The 21343-nt window shown below is 41.0% G+C and overlaps 1 pseudogene; it reads left to right on the plus strand.

The window, feature by feature from the left end:
• Positions 1-9236: 9236 nt before the first annotated feature.
• On the plus strand, positions 9237-20809 carry LOC143304676 (very long chain fatty acid elongase 6 pseudogene; annotated as a pseudogene).
• Positions 20810-21343: the final 534 nt, after the last annotated feature.

The raw sequence follows: 21343 nt of genomic DNA on the forward strand, positions 1-21343 counted from the left end.
CAATTTAAGGAGGAACTTATTTTCTTAAGGGCTTTTCATACAAATTTGAAAAATAACTGTTGTTTTTGATCCCTTATCTCTATCTTTATCCTTCTATTTTTGTGAGACTGTATCGGTTATTTATTCTTAATTTTTACAATCCGAAGTCTAATTTATGTGCCGTATTAATTTTCTGTGAATAATTTAGAGATATGTGAAATCTTGCTATATATATATATACTGTTTGGTACCTATTAGAAGTGCGTTCGATCTAATGTGGAAAATTCTTAATTTTAATAAAATAGTCTCAAATTGCTAAGGCTGGGGCAAACTAAGAAGTTTCTGGAATATACAGGGTAGTAAGTCGCTTCGCAGATATGTGTACATCGGGACAATATGTTACATATGTAATCCCTTACACAGTTTCATATTATCTTGTAAAATAATCATTCTTCTTTTAATATCAGTTGGTTTTTGTATTTTTATTTCATTTATCTCATAGATTATAATTCCTTTAGGAAATTTTTGCAAAAATTTTCGCGCGTATTCCAAGTTGGCCCGTTGACTAGTTGGCAAAAAGAATTCCGCCGGCAGACGTATGCCGGTGCCGTAAATCATTTCGGCCGCCGTTGCGTTTAGGTCCTCCTTTATCGCGGTTCTTATACCTAATAAGACGATCGGGAGAATTCCGACCCAGTTGCTCGTGTCGTGGCATTTGATCGCCGCCTTTAATTGTCTGTGTAGGCGTTCTACCATCCCGTTAGACGCTGGATGGTAGGCCGTTGTACGCAAATGTTTGACGCCGAGCAACCGGCATAATTCCTCGAATAAACGCGATTCGAATTGACGTCCTTGATCAGTCGTAATTTTCAAGGGTACGCCGAAACGAGATATCCAGTTAGAAAGGAGGGCCGAAGCCACGGTTGACGCTTCCATATCGGCGATAGGTATGGCTTCAGGCCAACGCGAAAAACGATCGATACACGTAAGGCAATAACGGTATCCTTGCGAATATTGCATTGTGATGATATCTACGTGTATATGCTCGAACCGGCCCGCTAGCGTTCCGAACGTTCCGACGGGCGAGGATACGTGTCTTGTGACTTTGTTGCGCTGACACGGTATGCATTGTCGTGTCCACGTTCGGCAATCTTTATTTACCGACGGCCAGACGAAGCGCGTCGCTACCAATTTTCGCGTAGCTCGCATCCCCGGGTGGGAAAGTCCATGTAGCGCTTGGAATACGGTGCGGCGTAACGGTTCCGGTACGTACGGTCGCACGGTCTCGGTTTTAATATCGCAGTATAACTCGACGTTGTGATCGGGAAATCGTACTTTTCTCAGCTGCAACGCGCTCGAGCCAGCGTTGATAATTTTGCGTAGCTCGCTATCCTTTTCTTGCGCTGCAGCTAGCGTATGGTGATCTATTGGTTTTCCGATCGCTTCGATGCGAGATAGAGTATCGGCTACGTTATTTTCTACCCCTTTTATGTGACGGATATCCGTCGTAAACTGTCCGACGTAGTCCAGATGTCGAAACTGTCTCGGCGAACACTTATCGAGGTTCTACAAACATTGTGGCCTTTTTCCTACTTAGTTCGGTAATTTTCAATTTTAAGGTGTTGAACAATTTCGTTTCGTTGTAATTTAAGATTTGTTAACGAGCACTTTTCACAAACTGACCGCTGTTACTTGTCTTTGGATCGTTGTTTTGTGAATACGGTGAATGTAGGAATAAGAAAGAAGAGAAGCAATTGAGATACAACGAGATACCTTACAGATTTTATATCTAGACAAATAAAGTCAAAAGAAATATAATTTAACCAGTGTCTGGATCCATTTGGACTAGTCAGCAAATAACGGAAGTTGTTTAACTTAGTGTCATAAGAAGCCAAGGTATCTCTAAACGACGGATTTAGTATCAACATTCATTGTAACTTCAAAGAATTGTGTCGGACTTAGGCATGGTCTTCTGTGCAGTTGACCGAACGTTGCGCATTTCCAGAGTTTAGCTATCGTCCAATATCATTTTGATCGTGAGATTCTCGAAAATCCAATTAAATCGTTTTATAACAATGAAATAAAAAATATGAAAACTTCGTTTTTCTTATTTTGGCAATTTATGAGTAATTGCGTTATCGCTGGAGCAGACAAAGAAAACACCGGAAACTACTTGCAGTGATCAGTTCCGCGAAGTAGTGGGGATAACTCGTATCCGCTTAAAATTTGAAGAGACAAATTTTCGACTCTCTGAGCGACGTTTATTTCGTCAGGACTATCAATTGTCGTTTGAACGTTGTGTTTCGATCGTTCGCGGAGAGACGCGATCGCGAGATAGCACGTCAACGAGAGTTGTAAGTTCCCGTTACGATTAAATAATCGACGCCACGAATTGATCGATTCCCTTATTTCGATTAGGATAATAAGGGTAGTTCAATGAATTCCACAGAATTAACACAAATAAATTAACGTTTATTTTAACAAATTATCAACTAGGAAGACATAAAGAGAACAACAAAAAGAAATGTAACTGCGTTTTGCTTGATAAGTAATGCGCGATATAAGAGATGTGTTGACGGTTCGGCTTCTCGAAAAGTTCTGCACGCCTTTCGATTTTTTCCGTTTTTTCTGGAAGGCGACCCCCACTACGTTCGGATCACGCCACATTCTTTTACGCGAGGTAAAATAACGGCCACGAATCGACGTTTCTGGAGGTCGCCCTGCTTAATGAACCATGTGCTTGCCACTACAATGTTTGTTTGCCGGGCAGCCGCGACGATCCGTCTGCGACATTATAGTGCCGCGATCGACAGTTAAGAATATGATCTATGGTAAGCCGCATGGCGTAACACGTTGCATTAATTTCTCTAATGTAATTTCGCGTACCTTTAACTGTAACTCAGTTCTTTCGGTACTTAACGAGAGAGCCGAAAATTTCGTCGTTTTAAAGTTTGACGATCTCGATAATTGTTAATTGTGTAATTTCGTGCTCCTGATAAGGATCGATAACTTACAATTAATATGCATAAAAATAATTACAAATATTGTTAAATATGCCGCCTTGATATTCAGTACATTTATTATTTCTTCGTAACATGTTTTTAAAGACGCTTAATAATATCTCTTCACTTATTTGTGACACTCGCCTTTCGATATTCTCCTCAGCGGTTTCGATTTGTACACATCAGTCTCTAACATCCCACAGAGAAAGAAGATTATTCTATTCTCTCCGTTTATTACGCCCCAAGGCTTACTATAGGCCGTGTTCCTAACCGTCGCAAACAGATCGTCTTACATGACCGTCGAGATATACAGAAAGTAGCGATAAACGCATAGTTGTCGTCAAGCAGCGAGTTCCAGAAACATCTATTCGCCTTCGGTGCGTTATTTTATCCGCATAAAGAAACTGGTATACGTGATCATAGGCGCGAACGGTGGCGTGATCCGAGCGTAGTGGGGGTCGTCTTCCAGAGAAGACAACGAAAAGGATCGAAGAGTAATCGGTCCCTTCTGAAGAGTCAAACGTTATAAATTGCTTAGTCTAACGAATTCATTGAGAGATATCGCAATGTCGGGTCGAATTCCTATAACATATCAACTGTATTTATCGCTAAATAATTTGTGACGTTCTTATTATTACATTCATTATTTTTAAATATACAAGCTATATTAATCTGTTAATACAGTGTTAAATTCATTGAACCATCCCTATTATCGTAACAGAAATCAGGGGATCGATCAGTTCGTGGCGTCGGTTATCTAATTGCAACGGGAATTTACTACTGCCGTTGACGTGCTTTCTCGCGATCGCGTCTCTCCGCGAATGCTCGAATAAACACGGATTGCTTTTTAACTAAACGTATTCATACCCTGTTTTCTCAAAATCGAAAGCTTAAAACATCCGTTCTCACTGATGTTATTTCAATTATATTTATATCGCGTTATTTCAATTATCTAATATTTTTTTACTTTTTTCATGTAAAATCATCATTTTACCAATTGTACCATAATTATTAGGAAGCTCTGTTAGAATTTAATCTTGGAATTAAGATTAATAATCTGTGGAAGACACAATGTTTGTGTTGAAACAATATAATGTGATATTTATTAAACAATTATTACAGGAATTATAAGTGTGTGTGTTCTGGAATGTAGACAGTTGGCTAGTTATTCACAGACTGACTGGCTTAGTGACCCATGGCCCTTGAAAAGGTTTTGAACCCCACTCTCTATGCAGTAATGAGTGTGACCTGTGTGGGTGTCTGTGTGGCGTCACATGTGCCACAGAACCTTCTAGTAGCTTCTCGACGTGCCCATCGGGAATGTTCCATCCATATTCCTACGCTTCTTCCGCCGAATTCTCGAAAGAGCATGCACGTGCTAGCCGCTGTGGTACATCTCACGAACGCACGCTAATGAGGATATCGCTGAACAACGAAGGAAAGAATCCGTTCGATCAATCACCTCATCTGTATGCGATTAATATCGTTGTATTCCAACAAACTCTGAACAATAACTTAAACACGAAACTGTAATTTGTGTCTTTATAATTTGCAACGTTGTTAAAATTTTGTATCTCCCTTTGCAAATGCAAACAATTTAAATGAAAAAATACATGGTTTTTAAATCGTTTCTCTTATATTCGTAATAATAATTTCGTTCTACAGTGAATGCATTTATTATTCAACGACGTGATTTTCGGTTGTTTATTGGAAAGTTATAATGCTGCTGATCTATAGAATTAGTACTGACTGTTATAGTAATATGCACAGTGAGTCATTTGTAATAAATTGTAATTACTTGTAATGTATATCGATTGTAATTACTTGTAAACCACTCAATTCATAAATGCATACATATGTGGCGGCACTCGACAGCACAAATACGACAACTCGACACTAACTAATACCAGACAACGGCAGCGCAGTGGTTAGCGCCTCAAGTTACGAACGTTCGGGATCTGGGTTCTTAAATCCCGGCGACCGTAGTCCGATTTTTCTTCCACGATTCTTAAATGAAAAGAAAATACAGCAGTACCCTAGCAGCGACATCTACAGCCAGCAGCTACAATTATCATTTGTGTCTTTGTTCTCTCCTAAAGGCCGTCCAAGGGACTTGAGAATGCAAAGAAGAAGTGCTGCAAGAACATAACAAATATATTTACAAACCAAAACCAATTCATTACAACGCTCATCCTTCAATTACATCCTCCGTCGCGAAAATCCTCCGCTTCCTTTCTGTCAATCCATCTTGCCCATATGTGGTTCCATAGCTGCTGAATCGTATATAGACAAACAACAACTTCGCCGCCGCGAGCTATCTCTCTAGTAAGGAGAACCATAGCACTATCTTCTAGGGCATCGTCAAAGGCACGCGGACTACTTCACTGGTCGTAACTGTTTTATTCTTGTTTGACATATCGTTAGCGCGCCCGGAATAACGATCATTGAAATCTCATTAGCTCGATCACGTCGGGGTCACTTACACCTCACATATTTCAAATAAAATCTGCATAATTCTGAAGGAAACACAACTACATTTGGGTTATCTTGTTTTCACAGAAACCTGAGAATTGCTCAGAGTATTTTAATAAAATATTCAACTACTTTAAAACGCAAAAAATAGTTTATTGTATGGAATATATAGAGTGGTTCACGCAATTGTTTCGGCATAATTGGAAAATTCGAAATGTGTAGCTTTAAAAATATTGCAGAGGAAAAATCGGATTCGTCGAGGACAACCTTCGTTCAGAAAGTAAGGGAAATTGGCATTGCTGCTAATTGGTCAATTTGTATATCGGTGGTTAGAAAAGGATGCTAGCCGCTCTCGAGAGAAAGTCTCTAGTGGGAGACGTCGTTCGTTAAAAAATAGGCGTTTCTGGATCAATTCTGGATCAAACAATTTTAAAACATTTATACAGTTCAAAGATGCGTAAGAAAGCGACACCGATTACTCAACTTTCGAAGTAAAAAGCCGATCAAGTCCACCGGATTGCCCTACAGACACGTATTAATCCGTAAGAGTTAGTCATCATGTTGATAATAATTATCTAAAGAAACTTTTCACGTGAAAATATAAAATTTTAATTGATTAGATATTGTGTTAGCCATACTTAAGAAAGAAAATGAAAATGAATGAAATGAAAGAAAAGGACTACCTTCAACCTCATTTTTTAAATAAACACTTTGTCAGTTTTGCGGTAAATAAATTCTTAGGAATTCAGGACAGTTTTTAGTGAATCATTTTGTTTCGACCGTTCGCGGAGAGACGCGATCGCGAGATAGCACGTCAACGAGAGTTGTAAGTTCCCGTTACGATTAAATAATCGACGCCACGAACTGATCGATCCCCTTATTTCGATTATGATAATAAGGGTAGTTCAATGAAATTCCACAGAATTAACACAAATAAATTAATGTTTATTTCAACAACTTATTAACTAGAAAGATACAAAAGGAACAAAAAAAATGTAACTGCGTTTTGATTGATAAGTAATGCGCGACGTATCAGATGTGAGGTGGTATGGTGATAGGTGCGTAAGGAACTACTCTTGGTGTTTTTAACGAATAACAGTTTATTAGGACTAATCAACAATCAGAGTTAACAATTAACGGTCAACAATAACATTTAACGGACAACAGGTAACAACTAACAAATAACGATAGACACCGAGATGTCGTTCGTCGCGTTGCTATCGAAAAGGGCCGAGGAGTTACACTTCTAATGACGCAAAACAGACTGACTCTGCTTTTTGTTTTTCTTCGCGCAGACCTTCCCTTCGTAGCCCATCGATATCCCCACTCGCGTGCATTCATAAGATGTGTCGCCTGTGCTGGCACGAGTATGCTCTTCCGAGAATTCGGCGGAAAGAGTGTGAGGATATCGATGACAGATTGGGCACATGGGTGTTGCGCTTTGGTGGCGTCGCGCTTTGTATCTGGAGCCGTTGAAAAGTTCCGTGGCCCGTGCCGCCACAGATGTGTTGACGGTTTGACTTCTCGAAAAGTTCTGAACGCCTTTCGATTTTTTTTCGTTTTTTCTGGAAGGCGACCCCCACTACGTTCGGATCACGCCACATTCTTCTCCGCGAGGTAAAATAACGGCCACGAGTCGACGTTTCTGGAAGTCGCCCTGCTTAATGAACCACGCGCTTGCCACTACAATGTTTGTTTGCCGGGCAGACGCGACGATCCGTCTGCAACATTATAGTGGCGCGATCGACAGTTAAGAATATGACCTATGGTAAGCCGCATGGCGTAACAATAGGTTTCCCCTATCTTCCCGTAGTTGGGACAAAGACTGTTTGTCTGTTTGAAGGACTTTAGTTTCCTAAGAATTCTGCCGAATATCAATGGTCCGCCTGGCTTGGCGCGCAGGCTCTATTACAATGTTTGGGAACCCATCGTGACATATGGTGCGCCTGTGTGGGCTGATGCAATGAACTATGAGAAGAACAGGAAGATTATAAAAAGGACCCAACATACTGCCCTGTGCATTACATTTACAGCCTACCGCACTGTATCTCATGCGGTGCTTTGTGTATTGACCGGCAACTTACCGATCAACATTAAAGCTAGGATGTTGAAAGAATCATACGAGAGAATGAAGATTTAGAAGAGTTTAGCTGTTGAAGGTGAAGTGATCGATAGATACATCATGTTAAAAGAAGAACTGGATGACATAAGGAAGAAAGCCCTAATGGAGTGACAAGCGGAATAGGGCAATTACAAAGAGGACAACTTTACTAGGAAGTTGATAGGTAATGCGTCTATATTTGCCAAGAAAAGGAGAGACATCGATTACTTTACGATGCAAATGTTAATGGGGCATGGTATCTTCAACAGCTACAGAAAGAGGATCGGTAAGGGGGTCGACACTAAGTGTAGGGATTGTGGTGACCCGAACGACGATGCAGAACACGTCCTGTTCGTGTGTCCTAAATGGACCTAATGAACATAACGATCGAACTCGAGAATTTCCTGGGTCTCAGGATAAGTGTGGTCAACTTGGTGGACACCGTGGTTACCAAGGACGAATACTGGACAAAGCTCAAAGCGTTCTGCAAATCGATAATAAATTACAGAAGAGAAATGGAAATGGCTATGGGGTCAGCGAACAGGAGGAGCGGTACCAGCATGCAACGTTAAATATTCGGAGACGCGGTTAATGACAACCCTGATGAATGCTGATCGGCTATGCCGGGATTGTCCGTGTCTAATCAAATAAAGGATCGAGGGGTTTTTAGGGCGTATGGCGATGTCACCTGCCGAGTCCTACATAACCCAGAGACGCGGATCTCTCTGGGTACGCGTAATAGCATTTTTCGCTCTTCACGCAAAAAAACCGGTTTATCTAACAAATTTTTGTTTCATGACGACGGTGTCCTCGAGATAAGGACTCATGGTAACTACAACTGCCGTACATTCTCTACTATTCTCCTCGATAGGAACATGAAGAGATCCGTTCCTTTTTTCAACTACGATCGGATTTGCAAAGTCGGATTAAGACTGATCAATTACTTTGTCTTGCCGCATTTCTATATCTACTTTAAACACCTCCGGGTGTCTATTACAATCTTTTTTCTCTACTTTACGAATAGAAGCATTTCCGTCCTTTATGTTTAATTCGACGGTATTCAGGAAGTATGTGCCAATTATGAACGAGTGTTGCATCAAGGTATCTGAAACTACATGTATCGTTACAACGTACGACTCATCATCTATCACAATATTCGTCGAAAATTCTTCGAGTGTACAATTTCTTCCGGACCCGATACCAATTTTCACATACTGATTTGCTCTCATTAAAGTTAGTTCGCTACCGGTATCTATTAGCGCGCTCAATTCGAAATTTCCGATCTTAAAGTCTTTACCACGCTTCGTCTGCAACGATTGCCACGTGCTAGAAACAACTTTATGGGACTCGCTCAGGTTGTCGCATTTCGATACGATGTGTCCGTACTCTCTACACTTAAAGCACTTGGGTCCTCTCGACCTATTCGGGCACTCTGCACACTCATATTCTTCGTCGCCGCAATTGTAACATCTCGTCTTCTTCATATCTCCAGATTGACTGGGCATCCTGCTCCTTTCAATTTTGGCTAGCTTCACAATCAATTTTGCTCTGCGATAATTCTGTTCCTCGTACATGATTAATCTCTTCCTCAATTCTTTAATGGATGTAGTAGACTTATTGTTTTCTTCATCTACTATTCCTTCTACAATATGCTCCACTTTCGCCTCCTCTTCCATATCAACATGGCTGGCTATTTCAAGCATGCGGTACATATTCAAGCATGCGGTACAATTTATATTCTAGAGAAAAATGGCGCGCCCGGGCGAATAGATGGCGTTAAACGCAATGATCCCAATTGAACTGAAAAGTCGTTATGTATTAAGGGACTTGTGTGTAGAGGATGGTTAATCGAGAGATTTATTAGACGAGATTGCCTGTTGTAGAAACCGTCAAGTATATTTTAAAATGATTAAATAAATAAGAACAGATAATGTTCGCAAAGACGCTCGTATTAACGGATTCGCTAAGACAGTGCATAACCGCTCGCTCATAACTCGTTAGTAACTGATCAATACTCGATAGATAGTCGGTAGAGTCATAGAACGTGGCGGATCGAGAGCGACTCATGTTGTTGTGCCTCGGAACACGGACATCGCCTTGACGCACGAAACATATCGATAGGTAAACTCCGGACAAAACAAAGTCACCGTTATGGGCAATCGTCGATCTAAGATGAATTCAAATTTTCCGACTCCCCCCCCCCCCCCCAGTATAAATAAACGGACGTGATCGCGAGTTTGTATATACCGAGTACCTACGAATTATCCATCAATATCTACGAGTTATTATCCGAGTCATCCGAGTTATAGTTATCGAGTTTTTCGCAAGCGACCATACCCTAGCTTCGCGAATACATTTGTACGAGCGTCTCTCGACGGTATTTATATTTATTCGTATTTATTTTATTTACTCTAAATATATTTGAGGCGTTGCAGCAGCAATTTCTCGTATTCTCTAAATTATTGATCCTCACACGATCCACTACATGATCGATAACTCGTTACGATTGCGTCCGTTTAAACTGGTACAGTATAAACTGGTCGGAGGAGAATCGGAAAATTCAAATTCGTCTTCGTTCGACAGTTGCACGTAGCGGCAACATAGTTTTGTCCGGAGTTTATTTATTGCTACATTATGTATGTCCTAACGATATTGATATTCCGAGGCAAAAAAACAACATAATTTGAATTGTCCTCTAGCTCATGTACCGCTACATGTACTTTCAAGGAGCAAAACTGGCACAGTCCCGCTTGTGACGCGAAACGGAGATTATCGTTTCCCTTCCTTTAACGCATTTTGCCATTGAAAGACACGAATTTCTGTGACTTGTTTTATCTCTGTTATAAAAGTTGATATTTACAATTTTGTAGTTTTTATGCAAACGTAAAAGGTAAGTAAATATTAATAAATATTATAATAATATAATATAGTACTGTATAATAATATTAATAAATGCTTCGCTATTTACTTGTTTTATTTCCATTAAAGTATATTGTATTTTTCATTAGAGTACTTTCACTTTTATTTGGTGTAATAATAAACATATACGTTAATATTCATTGACATTAGTGTAATTGTAAGCTTCACTGTAAATTTAATAAAATTGATAAGAACGGTATTGTTAACAGTGTATATATTTGTAATTAAACTAGATTTTATTCTCAACGTTACTTCATTATTTTATTATTGTTTCATATAAATATTTTTTTTGAAAAATAATTTACATATACTTCTAAGTTAAGTGTTTGTATTAATTGTTACATATGTCATAATTTCAACCACAATATTAAATTATGGTATGTGTTACGCCGCGCGACTCTCTGCCTGGCCCAGGTCACACACCGCGGGCCAGAAGGACACCAGAGGTCCGCTCGTCCGCACGGCGTACCCTCATTATCCTTAAGCACCGTCCATAAATCATAGATTTACTAGAAAAGGTCCTTTAAACAAAACAAACATCTGGTCCCGAGGAGTTGCTAAACACTATTGTCTACCACGGCAGGACAAGGGAAAGTTGTTTTTTTTTTGTCACGCACGCGGCAACTTTCCCCCCATTAATCACTTTCTCTCGAGGGCAGTTAAGACCCTTCGTTTAACCAATTAAAAACGAAGCCTATTCCCTCACTCTCCTAAATAACATCGGCTCCAACAAATCCGATGGTCCCGTGCGCTGGAGGGACCGATCCTTAGCCTTCCACCGAGACAGCATGGTCTCCCAAGAAACACTGATTTCACATCCTTCGAACGGTCAACATCCTTCGAGCGGGTATACACACCCGCAGATCAGTCACTCACTCATCTCGTACATACGCACCAGTGTAACTATCCTCGTTATAAGTTGTGGAATAAACGGTGACCTAACTTACTACTGTGTAATATTCAATCAACCACCTCTGTTATCCTACCCGAAACAGGGGAACGACTACCTCGCGGCGTCGATTCACCGAATCGTAGCGAGAATTTACGCCTCTCGCTGACGCGTTTTCCTAGCGACCGCGTCTCTCCGCGATCGGTCGTAACATTTGGTCCTTCGAGCCGGATCATCAGTGGCAGTGGATAGTTTTGTCACCCATCCGGTCGAAACATTTGGTCCTTCGAGCCGGATTCAGTGACAAGTGAAAAGTGTGGACACGTAACCGGTCGAATCATTCGACCCTCAAAGCCGCATCACGCGTCAAGTGAAAAGCGCACACCAGTGACACCCACTATCATACAGTGCCACGTGAATCCAACATAACCAGCAGCGGAAGCGTTACCCCCCAGCGAGGTCAGTAACGTCAAGGATCGTCACCCTTGAAGAGGTAAAATTCGGTGGTTAAAACGCAACCACGCAACCTCCTGCCGCAACTGGACAATCTTCAACAGAAGTAAGTTATAACCATTCCACTTATCTAACAAACAATGGCAACCGGAAACGCAGAGAAAATCACCTCCTTGCATCGGGAGCGAAGCAATCTAAGCGACCAATTCCAGGCCGTATCGAAATCACTCGACGAATACGAACAGTCTGGTCAGCACTACAAGGCCACCTTAAGAACTTATCGAAAACAAGTGGACGACATTTGGAAACGGTTTAACATTGTCAACGACCAATTACTTGAGCTCGACGACTTCGCACCTGTGGACTTACTCGATGTCTATGTGGATCTGGTAGTACGATTGAGCGCTCTCATCGAACTTAATTCTTCCTCAACGGATGCCTCCAAGAGAGTAGCGAATCCAAAACCTCCGGAATGCAGCAACAAAGCTCCTAGCAGGTTCCAGAGACCACCGATCCCATCGCAAGACACGCGAAGCTCATCGCATCACACTCGCAACGTGTCACCTAAACGCGGCCCGACGACAACCACATTAGCATCGAACGTTCATGACTCTTTAACCGCAGCCCACAACCTAGATAGTAACGGGTTGAATCCCATCCAGGATAGTTACAAGGTCAACGTCGAGTCGAAACCTACTGTAAAGGCTTCGAAATCCATTGTGCTCAAACCATCCAGGGGCAGTGTTTCTTCGGGCAATACTTCTACGATGGACGTCCAACACAACGTATCGACGTCCAATCATCTCTCTTACATCACGTCATCTGCACCACCCGAGATTAGAAACATTGCATCGGACAGTCACACTTCGAGACGTAACGCGAAGACTCCTACTTCGCCACCTCAGAGATGTGCTACGCCTGCAATTGGCCCTACTCAGAATCATTGCCTCATTATTAATACCATGACTAATCACTCAAATGGTATCGGTAATTTACAGAACATTCTATCTGATCTCAACGATTCGCTGCTGAGTTCACAGAGCGCCACACCGAACAAGTCGCGTGTCACGGACTTCTCCCTGAAGTCACCCTTGGCTGCAACGACGCTACCACACTCTCCAATGGCAAAACAAGTCCAAATCACGACGCCCAACGCTTCTCCTCTATCAAGAATCATCACTAAGAGAATGCGATTCGAGCGGGTCATCGGGGGGAGCCCAGCCTCCCAATCAACCTCAAACCGCCGCACCGCGCTTGATGAATCTTCACCAAGCATCACCGACGTTCCCTTCGACGATACTTCCTGGGCCGAGGTGTTTAACGACACTTCCAGAAGCAAGATTCACGACACTTCTTGGGTCGTGAATTTCACCTGGAAATCGCTCGGCATCGGCGAGGAAGACGGCGATCCAGACTACAAAGGGGACAACGTGCCATCCAGGCAACGGGCCTTCGACCGTATCTTCGAAGTCACCCTGGCGACAACGGCCTCATCCAGACTACCACAAGTCATACGGCAACGAGCATCTTGGAACGACGTGTCACGCAGCGCGTCCTACCAACGAGCCAACCCGATCACGCAGAATAAGGACAATCAGCAATCAACAAGGAGTAGGGCGGCTGCTCCAATTAACTCCACCTTTAATGAAATTTTGATCGGTACCCTCTCAACGGGGGGAGGATGTTACGCCGCGCGACTCTCTGCCTGGCCCAGGTCACACACCGCGGGCCAGAAGGACACCAGAGGTCCGCTCGTCCGCACGGCGTACCCTCATTATCCTTAAGCACCGTCCATAAATCATAGATTTACTAGAAAAGGTCCTTTAAACAAAACAAACATCTGGTCCCGAGGAGTTGCTAAACACTATTGTCTACCACGGCAGGACAAGGGAAAGTTGTTTTTTTTTGTCACGCACGCGGCAACTTTCCCCCCATTAATCACTTTCTCTCGAGGGCAGTTAAGACCCTTCGTTTAACCAATTAAAAACGAAGCCTATTCCCTCACTCTCCTAAATAACATCGGCTCCAACAAATCCGATGGTCCCGTGCGCTGGAGGGACCGATCCTTAGCCTTCCACCGAGACAGCATGGTCTCCCAAGAAACACTGATTTCACATCCTTCGAACGGTCAACATCCTTCGAGCGGGTATACACACCCGCAGATCAGTCACTCACTCATCTCGTACATACGCACCAGTGTAACTATCCTCGTTATAAGTTGTGGAATAAACGGTGACCTAACTTACTACTGTGTAATATTCAATCAACCACCTCTGTTATCCTACCCGAAACAGGGGAACGACTACCTCGCGGCGTCGATTCACCGAATCGTAGCGAGAATTTACGCCTCTCGCTGACGCGTTTTCCTAGCGACCGCGTCTCTCCGCGATCGGTCGTAACAGTATGTATTATTACAAACTATAGTTTAATGTATATATTAAATACTTATGTAGTATCGTTGAGCTGTGCTCAGCGCTGTAGAGGTCGCTGTTGGGTACGGCCGCTCTTTTCCTCATTTTTTGTACCGTGGAAGAAAAATCGGACTCCTACGTTCGTAACCTAAGGCGCTAACCACTTCGTCGTCCGACACTAGTTAGTGTCGAGTGGTGCTATTTAACTATCGAGTGCCACCACAGGCCCTTCTTTCCACGATACTACACTTATAAAGAATTTATTTGTAGATTTATCGGTTGTAGGAATATCGGTACTACATCAAAGAATCGGATTAAAGCACTAATTACCAAAGATATATTGAATATACGTTGCTTGGGTGTTAAAAAATCTGTTAATGACCACTTTGGAGATACTTTGCTCAAACACCACAACCTGGCCCTTCAACTTCAACTACGCCGAAAGTTTTGAAGAGCCGAGCAAAAAGAGAGGGTTGAAGGAAAGCTGCAATTAATATTAAAAAACAACAGTCAATGTCACTTGTTGCAAAATTACGAAGGCTATTAATTCGTGACGATGACAGTAATGTAAATGTTTGTATCATATTATGATGAAATTTAATATCTTTAATCTTACCCCGAATCTCATGATACTGATCAATACTAACCTTTATATATAGTACCCAATAATGCTTGATATCGGTTAATTAATATGTTGAAATCTAATCGCTTAATGTATGTACATTGTGCATATAAATTCTATTATAACGTAATTAAATATATCCTACATTTTTAAAGGAAACGTGAAAACCGATCTAAAAAAAAGGAAAAGTGCTAGAAGTAGCTCAGAAGAAGAAATAACACAAAGCCCTACAAAACATAGTAAATGACAAAAGTGTTTTAAGCGAAACAATTTCAAGGAAGATCGCGGGTACTTCACAGACACATTCACCATAAGAGAAGATGCAATACAACCAGAAAAGTGTTCAATGACAACAAGAAATAGTAACAGAAAGAGAACTTTTTCACAGAGTGAAAACACGAAGATGCATCAGCTAAAAGAAGAAGATGAGTCATTCCCTGAAGTGAAAAAGTTTCAAGCAAATATTCAGAAACAAGAAATTAAAAAGCGGCAAAACAGATCTATGACATTGTGTTTCGATCGCGGAGAGACGCGATCGCGAGGAAGCACGCCAACGGGAGTCGTAAATTCCCGTCACGATTAGATAATCGACGCCGTGAAATGATCGATCCCCTATTTCGATTAGGATAATAGAGGTGGTTAATTGAATATGACACTGATGTAACAAGGTGTGAATGACAGTTTATTCCAACAACTTTGCGAAGAAGATAGTTACGCTGGTGCGTATGTATAAGATAAGTGACTGACTGATCTTCGGGTGTAGACCCGGTCGAAGGATGTTGTATGTTTGAAGGTTGAAGAATCAGTGATGTTCGGTGACGATGCTGTAGCGGAGGAAAGCTAAGGATGCGTGCGTCTAGCGCACGGGACCACCGGATTTGTTGTTAATTGGTTAAACGAAGGTTGGTGGACTAGGAAGGGTCTTAGCTGCTCTCGATAGAAAGTTGTTATTAGGAAGCATCGTACGTGGAAAAACCCAACTCTCCCTTGTCAAGCCGTGGTAGACAATAATCTTTAGAAATGATTCAGAAAACAGATGTTTGTTGGGTCTGAAGGACCTTAGCAAGCAAATTAGTGGGATTTATGACGGGTGCTTAAGGTTATTGAGGGTACGCCGTAAGAATGAGCGGACATCTGGGGCCTGTCTGGCCCGCGGTGTATGGCCGGGTCCAAGTAGAGTGTTGCACGACGCAACATATTGAGTGAAGATGAAATACAACCATCTTCGGAGGAAGAGAGAATGCTCTATTCGATTCATTTGAACAGGCAGGCACGGACACTTCAAAACTTGTTCAACTAGGATAACTAGAACGAAAACACGAGAACAAAACACTAGAGCTATTGCATGAACAAAAGCTTTGAAAAATGCAAACATTGCAGAGGAAACGATTGCATATAAATCCGCTGCGTTAAATGTGCAGGTACACACCCCACTGATCAGTGCACTAAATCACCGGAAACCCCAACGAAGTGCATCCACTGTCAAGGTGGCCATTCTGCTAACTACAAAGGCCGCTCAGCCTACAAAACCTTATGTATAAATAAGTATCCCAAGCTTAGAGCCAAAGAGACAACCAATCAAATACCCAGTCTTCCGAAATTCACTAATACTTCAATCTCCTATACTACTCCCAAACAGTACAAGGAAATCAAAATAATCCAAATAACCACAGGGACCATTCTCAAAATAATGTCTCCAATTCATAAAACACAGACAACGTCTCTAGTGTCACAGTGGCCCCGGGAATGCAGCAATAGGATAATCATATCTCACATACCTTAGCCATCGAAACAGTAACTAAGCAGTAACAGGATCCCTATGTGACCGGCATCCAACGATAACCCCTCCACAGGAGCCAACCCCTTGATATAAAAAAACCTCCCAAGTCAGTACTCGACATTCTATTCTGTTCTGTTATAACATTCTGTATCGTTACTTTGTCAGTTTCTAATAAATTTTGTAATAACGATCATAATTGGAATACGAATCTCTCACCTTACGTGCGGAATGTGAAATAATCCCGAATCAACGTGACATTAGAGTTGAAAAGTTAATAGAAAAACAATCTGAACAAATAAATAATTGGCTATCACTATTAACACTCACCATGGATAAATTAATACGCCCCGACGCAAAATAAAATCAAGACGCATAGCTCTTTGGAATGCCAAGGGGCTAGCTCAATACAAATTCGAACTAGAACTCTTCCTAAAGCAACAGCAAGTCGACGTAATGCTCGTATCTGAAACCCACTTCACCGACAAAAACTATCTGAAAATAAATGGTTATAACTTCTACCATACCCAACATCCCAGCGGAAAGGCCCACGGCGGCACCGGAATCATTATCAAATCCAGCATTAAGCACTACGAACTTCCATCATTCCAGAAAGACTACCTCCAAGCAACAAACGTAGCAATAGAAGACTACCATGGTACAATCACCACTTCAGCAGTATACTGCCCTCCCAGACACTCCATCTCCAAAGAAGATTTTGATAACTTTCTTGACACTCTGGGCAATAGATTCATAGCTGGAGGAGACTATAACGCCAAACTTACCCAATGGGGCAGAGGTCACAGTAAGAGGCAAAAATCTCTTAAACAGCATAATCACCAACAATCTCAACTACTTCACCACATATGAACCCACACACTGGCCCACTGACACTAACAAAATACCTGACTTACTTGACTTCTTCATAACTAAAAATATCTCGCCAAAATATGTCCAAATCAACTCCTCGGCTGATCTCTCTTCTGACCATTCGCCCGTGATAGCAACAGTCAGTTTAACAAGTATCGAGAATACACCTAATGGCTTTATTCATAACCAACTTACCAACTGGCAGCTCTTTAGAGAAGTCTTTAATGACTCAACTTCAGCCTTAATTTCACTAAAAACTAATGAAGATATCGAAGCAGTCACGAAATACTTAAACACGAGCATAATAAACGCAATCCGCTCCTCCACACCTACTAAGACTTCTATCAGCAAACGTGAATATCCCCATTACATATTCAAAAAAATAGCAGAAAAACGTAGACTAAGAAGAGTATGGTAGTCCCATAGAACACCGGATGACAAACGCAAACTAAACAACGCAACTAGAAAGCCAATCACAATCATCAAAAATTATAAAAACGACTGTTTTCATAAATATCTCGCCAATTTGTCCCCCACAGCTGACTCCAACTACTCACTATGGAGGGCTTCCAGGAAACTCACGCGCTCCCCGCAAATAATCCCATCAATCCGCTATCCGCAAGGTGGATGGGCATGTAGCCCTATAGGTAAAGCCAACCTGTTTGCTAAATACTTGTCTAAAGTATTTAAACCCCATTCCTCCAAAGCTGCCGCAGACATTACTGAACACCTGCACTCTCCCTTCTAAATGTCTCCTCCTATCGAACCCTTCACTTCTGCAGAGATTATAGAATCAATCAGTCGCCTAAACCCCAAGAAAGCAGCGGGGCATGACCTAATAGGCAATAGAGCAATCAATGAACTTCTCATAAAAGGGATCGCACTCGTCACATCGATTTTTAACGCAATTCTTCGCCTTGAATACTTTCCTAAGGCCTGGAAAATTTCACTGATTACTCTCATCCCTGAACTCGGAAAACCAATGTATGAAACTCTGCTCCTATCGCCCAATTAGTCTTTTATCTATCCTGTCAAAACTATTCGAGAAAATGCTAACGAATAGACTCCTTCCACTCTTGGGGGATTTGAAAATACTCCCAGATCATGAATTCGGTTTTCGGAAACAGCATTCAACAGTAGAGCAAATCCATCGCATAACACACATTATCAACCAATCCCTTGAAAAGAAAAAAATATTGCTCAGCGATATTCCTAAACATTCAACAGGCATTCGACAAAGTATGACACGAAGTACTACTATACAAACTTAAAAAAGTCCTACCACACACCTACTACTCCATCTTAAAGTCCTACCTAACCAATAGGCAACTCATGGTTAAATACTTAGACGTCACTTCCACAACGTTCCCAATGGAATCTAGCATACTCCGAGGTAGTGTCCTCGGACCCATACTGTACTCCATCTACACTGCCGATTTACCAACATCTACAGAGATAACAATAGCAACATTTGCTGACGACACAGCGCTACTAGCTTCCCACGCTGTTACGTCGCATGGAACAGCTGTACTCCAGCCGACGCTACCTGGCAGCCAGCGGCCCTCAATAAACTCAAGGACCCACCATAAACCGTCAACTTTGGCTTCATTGTTTCCACATGTTTGCCAGTCAAACTGTTTGTCTAGAAGTATTTTCAGTTTATTTTCGGGTTTCGGAAAAGTCCTTGAGTTTATTAGGCTCTTAGAAATCACGGAGAAAGCGTGTAGTCACCGAATGGGAATACCGAACACATGTTTATCGAAAAGGACTGGTTTTCCCCAGGAACGAAGTCACCCCCCGATCCACGTTGGTGGGAGACTACCTCATATCCTTTTTCATTAGCATGGCTCATAACCAATCGGCATCGCGGATGGTTACCCTCACTTCCTTGACGAAAAGTGTGAACAACGAATCCGCGTTCTTCGTTCAAAGGGCACACCCACGCCAAGCTTTCCTCCGGAAAAACATAAGAGGGAATAGTCAGTCAAGCAATTCGAGCCTCTCAAGTGGGTCATTACATCAACTCAATACTGTAGAAGCAATTCAGAAAAATATGACAAGGAAGGGATGTGTGTTGAATAATAGATAATAAAACTTCATTTACCTTAAAAACTGTTCTTTTTAATAATATTAGCCCGAAACGTTTTAAATGTAAATGCATACAGAATTTGATTTTATGCTAAAAGTATCTGTACATGCTCAATCCGCCTTGCGATAGCATACGTATCTAACAGGGGATTCGTAATATATTTGACACATATTATCTTTACACGGGAAAATCCATGTCGAAGGAGCAAAAATATCCTGCAAAATTGAGACTGAAAACATATTTTACGGAATTATTACGTTTAGAAAGATAGTTTAAACGTAGCAATTGTCTACAAGCAAGGAATTCAGCTAAACAGTTTTAATCTATAATTTAATTTTATCTGTAAATTTTCTTTAATACTAGAAATTCGCGTCTTTTTGTTAACTTTTATTGCAAAATGTTGTTCGATGCTCTGGAAAATTGAGAAACTTCAAAGAAATGTATAAAATATGGATAAATGGAAATTTTTATTTTTGATATTATAACAAAAATAACTGCATTTGTTATTATTGTACTATACTTGAAATAAATTCAGCCACTTCCAACATAAAAGTAAATTGTTTGTAATATGAAAAATACACAACATCAGACAGATATTAAGAAACACACTATGTAACTTCAATTTATATATCATGTTCATAACATATAACAATATTTCCAAAATATTATATCATAATAGAAATGTAATTATATTCTTTCCAGCCATCTTACTCAAGATCCAGTTTTCGGTTTTTGGTCGTGGACCTTTGCCCTATCGAAGCTAGTAGAATTTGGCGACACAGCCTTCATTGTGTTACGAAAGCAACCGTTGATTTTTCTACATTGGTACCATCACGTAACAGTCCTTCTCTATACCTGGTTCTCTTATGCAGAGGCCACAGGAAATGGCAAGTGGTTTGGCTTGGTAAACTCTTTCGTTCATGCCTGGATGTACTCCTATTATGCTCTGAAAGCAATGCGGTTCAATATACCAAAATGGGTCGCCATGTTTGTTACTACGCTACAGCTATCACAAATGGTTGTGGGTTGCATTTTAACTGCATCAGCTTACTACTATGTACACAGTGCCTAAGTTGAATGTCACGTTACGCCTTTGAACATCAAACTTGCTATGCTGATGTACCTCAGCTATTTCATTTTGTTTGCCAGATTCTTCCAGCAGGCTTATTTATCTAACAAACACATAAAAAAAATTGGAAAGAAGGATTAGCCTAATAGATCTGCAAGTTATAACAAGCTGAAGTTTATGTAGAGCAGGTGAAAAATTTTTTAAATCTTTTTTACGGACGCTTTTCAGTGACATATCTTAAGAAAAACTTTATCAAAATCTCATGTGATGGATATGGACGCCAAGAAATAATTTGATGAATATAGTTCTCTCAAGCCTTTGTGAAGGCAAAGTTGTAAAGATTGATTGTGAATGAATGAAAATGGAGAAATAGAATTAAAGTAAATTTCGCACACTAAATCAGAAATAAATTTTTAATATCTTAACGATATTATCGTTAACTATAGTACGAATGAATTAATAAATCTCGTCCTGGAAACACATATATCCCTAATCTGTTTACTTATGAAACAATTTCCAAAGAAATTTTTTGGTCTCTTTTATTTGTAATGTTTCCTTCTTCCGATAACGTGACAAAACCTTACTGGAACAAGAACGGAAGCGATATAATATTTGAAAATGTAATGTGTAAATATTCGGGTAATATTAACGTATCTAATATTGAATCATCTAATAGTAAAAAAAATATTA

This window comes from Bombus vancouverensis, unplaced genomic scaffold, assembly GCF_051014615.1.
Source record: "Bombus vancouverensis nearcticus unplaced genomic scaffold, iyBomVanc1_principal scaffold0046, whole genome shotgun sequence".
In the NCBI taxonomy this organism is placed as follows: Eukaryota; Metazoa; Arthropoda; class Insecta; order Hymenoptera; family Apidae; genus Bombus; species Bombus vancouverensis.